A 5,256-nucleotide genomic window follows, 5' to 3' on the forward strand; every position below is an offset into this window, starting at 1 on the left:
ATGGATCAAAGACTAAAACATTAAGACCTGATATTGTAACATTCTAGGAAGAAAACATAGATAAAAATTCCTCAGCATCGGTCTTAGCAATTATTTTCTTATTATGACAACAGAGCAGATGAACAAAAGTAAAAATCAAAAACTGGGGCTATATCAAACTTAAAAACTTCTTAGTTCAGTTCAATTCAGTCACTCAGTCATGTCCGACTCTTTGTGACCATATGTACTGCAGCATGCCAGGCCTCCCTGTCTGTCACCAACTCCCGGAGTCCACCCAAACTCATGTCTATTGAGTCACTGATGCCATCCAACCATCTCATCCTCTGTTGTCCCCTTCTCCTCCTGCCTTCAATCTTCCCCAGCATCAGGGTCTTTTCCAATGAGTTAGTTCTTTGCATCAGGTGGCCAAAGTATTGGAGTTTCAGCTTCAGCATCAGTCCTTCCAATAAACACCCAGGACTGACTTCCTTTAGGATAGACTGATTGGATCTCCTTGCAGTCCAAGGGACTCTCAAGAGTCTTCACCAACACCACAGTTCAAAAGTATCAATTCTTTGGTGCTCAGTTCTCTTTATAATCCAACTCTCATATCCATACATGACTACTAGAAAAACCATAGCTTTGACTAGACAGATCTTTGTTGGCAAGTAATGTTTCTGCTTTTTAATACGTTGTCTAGTTTGATCATAGTTTTTTTTCCAAGGAGCAAGTGTCTTTTAATTTCATGGCTGCAGTCACCATCTGCAGTGATTTTGGAGCCCAAGAAAATAAAGTCTGACACTGTTTCCACTGTTTCCCCATCTATTTGCCATGAAGGGATGGGACCAGATGCCATAATCTTAGTTTCCTTAATGTTGACTTTTAAGCCAACTTTTTCACTCTCCTCTTTCACTTTCATCAAGAGGCTCTTTAGTTCTTCTTCACTTTCTGCCATAGGGTGGTGTCATCTGCATATCTGAGGTTATTGATATTTTTCCTGGCAATCTTCATTCCAACTTGTGCTTCATCCAACCCAGCATTTCTCATGATGTATTATGCATATGAGTTAAATAAGTTAAAAAAAAAACTTCTACACAACCAAATAAATAATCAACAAAATGAAAAGGCAAGACAATGGAACAAAAATTTTGCAAACAATACAATGAATAAGGAGTAAATATCCAAAATATATATAAATTCATATAAATCAATAGTAATACACAATTTTGCTTAAATAATGGGCAGAGGCGCTAAATACACATTTTTCCAAAGAAGATGTACAAAAATCCAACAAGCTCATGTAAAGATGCTTAACATCACTAATCATCAGAAAATGCCTATCAAAACAACAATTAGATATCATTTCACACCTGTTAGAATGGCTATTATCCAGAAGTCAAGAAATAACATGTATTAACAAGGATATGGAGAAAAGGGAAGTATTGTGCATTTTTATAGTAATTAATTGGTAAAGCTACTATGTAAAAAAATATGGAGTTTCCCTAAAACAATTAAAAATTGAATTACCCTATGACCCAGCAATTCCTGTTCTAGAAACATAAACCAAAGAATTGACAACAGAATATCAAAAGAATGTCTGCACTCCCAAATGTATTATAGCATTATTCACAATATACTGATAATGGGAATAATCAATTTACCATCAGTGGAAGGATAGATTAAAAATATGGGGTTCATGGACTATTTGTGAACTACTTCAACAAAATATTAGTTAACCATGAGAGAGAAGGACATCCTGCCATTTTTAACAACATGTATGGACTTTGAGAACATGAAATAAACCAGGGAAAGGCAAATGCTGTGTGGTAACACTTGAAAGTGCAATCTAAAAACAAAAAATGTTTGTGAAAACTGAGAGTAAAAAAGTGATTCTCAGCAGCTGAAGAATGAGGAAAGAGAGGTATTGTTAAGGGAACAAACAAATAAACTGTAGATAAATAAATCCTGAATATTTAATAGACATAATAGTAAATATGTAAAAAAATTTGTATTGTGATAAGAAAACTTGTTAAGAGAAGAGATTTAATTATCACAGCTGACACAATACAAAATTATGTGACATGGTAGAGAGTACCCTGGAGAAGGCAATGGCACCCCACTCTAGTACTGTTGCCTGGAAAATCCCATGGACGGAGGAGCCTGGTAGGCTGCAGTCCATGGGGTCTTGAAGAGTCGGACATGACTGAGCGACTTCACTTTCACTTCACTTTCACTTTTCACTTTCATGTATTGGAGAAGGAAATGGCAACCCACTCCAGTGTTCTTGCCTGGAGAATCCCAGGGACGGAGAACCTGGTAGGCTGCTGTCTATGGGGTCACACAGAGTCAGACACGACTGAAGCAACTAAGCAGCAGCAGCAACAGAGAGTACTCACTCCAGTATTCTCGCAGAGAGAATTCCATGAACTGTATAGCCCACATCCTCGCAAGCAGTCAGACATGACTGAGTGACTTTCACAGAGAATTGCTTAAAAAAAAAATGCTACAATGTTACAATATTACTCATAATACATTAATGAATCAAATCAATATGTATTCCTTGAATTTACACAATTGTTCAGTTCAGTTCAGTTCAGTTGTTCAGTCGTGTTAGACTCTTTGTGACCCCATGGACTGCAGCATGCCAGGCTTCCCTGTCCATCACCAACACCCAGAGCTTGCTCAAACTCATGTCCATCAAGTCAGTGATGCCATCCAACCATCTCATCCTCTGTCACCCCTTTCTCCTCCTACCTTCAGTCTTTCCAAGCCTCAGGGTCTTTTCCAATGAGTCAGTTCTTCTTAGCAGGTGGCCAAAGTATTATGGAGTTTCAGATTCCGCATCATTCGTTTCTTTCAGGGTTGATTTCCTTTAGAAGTAACTAGTTTGATCTCCTTGCAGTCCAAGGAGCTCTCAAGAGTCTTCTCCAACACCACAGTTCAAAAGCATCAATTCTTCAGTGCTCAGCTTTCTTTACAATCAAACTCTCACATCCATACATGACTACTAGAAAAACCATAGCTCTGACCAGATGGACCTTTGTTGACAAGCTAATGTCTCTGCTTCTTAATATGCTGTCTAGTTTGGTCATAGCTTTTGTATCAAGGAGCAAGTGTCTTTTAATTTCATGGTTGCAGTCAACATCTGCAATAATTTTGGAGCCCGAACATATAAAGTTTGTCTCTGTTTCCACTGTTTCCCCATCTATTTGCCATGAAGTGATGGGACCAGATGCCATGACCTTAGTTTTCTGAATGTTGAGTTTTAAGCCACCTTTTTCACTCTCCTCTTCTTTCACTTTCATCAAGAGACTTGAGTTCTTCTTGGTTTCTGCCATAAGGGTGGTGTCATCTACATATCTGAGGTTATTGATAGTTCTCCCAGCAACCTTGATTCCAGCTTGTGCTTCTTCCAGCCCAGCGTTTCTCATGATGTACTCTGCATAGAAGTTAAATAAGCAGGGTGACAATATACAGCCTTGACAGTACTCCTTTCCCCATTTGGAACCAGTCTGTTTTTCCATGTCTAGTTCTAACTGTTGCTTCCTGACATGCATAGAGATTTCTCAAGAGGCAGGTCAGGTGGTCTGGTATTCCATCTCTTGAAGAATTTTCACAGTTTGTTATGATTCATACAGTCAAATGCTTTGGCATAGTCAATAAAGCAGAAACAGATGTTTTTCTGGAACTCTTTCGCTTTTTTGATGATCCGATGGATGTTGGCAATTTGATCTCTGGTTCCTCTGCCTTTTCTAAAACCAGCTTGAACATCTGGAAGTTCATGGTTCACATATTGTTGAAGCCTGGCTGGGAGAATTTTGAGCATTACTTTACTAGCATGTGAGATGAGTGCAACTGTGTGGTAGTTTGAGCATTCTCTGGCATTGCCTTTCTTTGGGATTAGAATGAAAACTGACCTTTTCCAGTCCTGTGGCCACTTCTGAGGTTTCCAAATTTGCTGATACATTGAGTGCAGCACTTTCACAGCATCATCATTTAGGATTTTAAATAGCTCAGCTGAAATTCCATCACCTCCACTAGCGTTGTTCATAGTGATGCTTCCTAAGGCCCACTTGACTTCACATTCCAGGATGTCTGGCTCTAGGTGAGTGATCACACCATTGTGATTATCTGGGTCATGAACATCTTTTTTATATAGTTCTTCTGTGTATTCTTGCCACCTCTTCTTAATATCTTCTGCTTCTGTTAGGTCCATACCATTTCTGTCCTTTATCGAGCCCATCTTTGCATGAACTCTTCCCTTGGTATCTCTAATTTTCTTGAAGAAATCTCTAGTCTTTCCTATTCTATTATTCTATTGTTTTCCTCTATTTCTTTGCACTCATCACTGAGGAAAGCTTTCTTCTCTCTGTTTGAAACTATGCATTCAAATGGGTATATCTTTCCTTTTCTCCTTTGCTTTTCACTTCTCTTCTTTTCACAGCTATTTGCAAGGCCTCTTCAGACAGCCATTTTGCTTTTTTGCATTTCTTCTTCTTGGGGATGATCTTGATCCTTGTCTCCTGTACAATGTCACAAACCTCCATCCATATTCATCAGGCACTCTGTCTATCAGATCCAGTCAAGATATAAACAGAAATTAAATCTCAATATACCTCTTGAATGCAGATGAAAATTTCCTAACAACTATTAGCAAACTGAAATACAAAACTGTAAAAATGATTACAAGCCATGACCAAGTGTAAAATTTAAGCCAAGAGTTTAAAATTGCTTAGCAGTAGAAAACTGCTAATGTAGTCTTGTGAGTTTGTACATGTGTCTTTAAAATCATTTCCTTAATCATATTTTGATGATAATTGGGCTTTTGCAAGTCTCTCACAGTTCTGAAGAACCTGCCATTTGGTCAATGTCTACCCTAATCTTGTATGTTTCTCCAAAATTTTTATTTCAGAAAAATTGCTGCTGACTAGTGACAAACATGGCAAGTGAGTTTCTTTCTCAGGGCCTTTCACTTCTTGTTCCCTCTATTTAAAATATCATTGCCCAGATATTTAATATCTTGCTCACTTGTTTCATTTTTGGGAGTGTTGAAATTTCACATTCTTAATGTGGTCTTAATAAGGCAGTATAAAATAGATTTCATTGTGATTCTTATTCTCTCACTCTGCTTTAGTTTTAGTTACTGTAGTTATTAACATCTGATACAATACTACATATTTTGTAGTTTATTGCCTTTATTTTTCACTAGGATATGAACTTTATAAGGGAAGGATCTTGTTTTCACCATCATGAAACTGCACTAGGGGCAGGCAAATA

Source organism: Bos taurus, chromosome 7 (genome assembly GCF_002263795.3).
Source record: "Bos taurus isolate L1 Dominette 01449 registration number 42190680 breed Hereford chromosome 7, ARS-UCD2.0, whole genome shotgun sequence".
In the NCBI taxonomy this organism is placed as follows: domain Eukaryota; kingdom Metazoa; phylum Chordata; class Mammalia; order Artiodactyla; family Bovidae; genus Bos; species Bos taurus.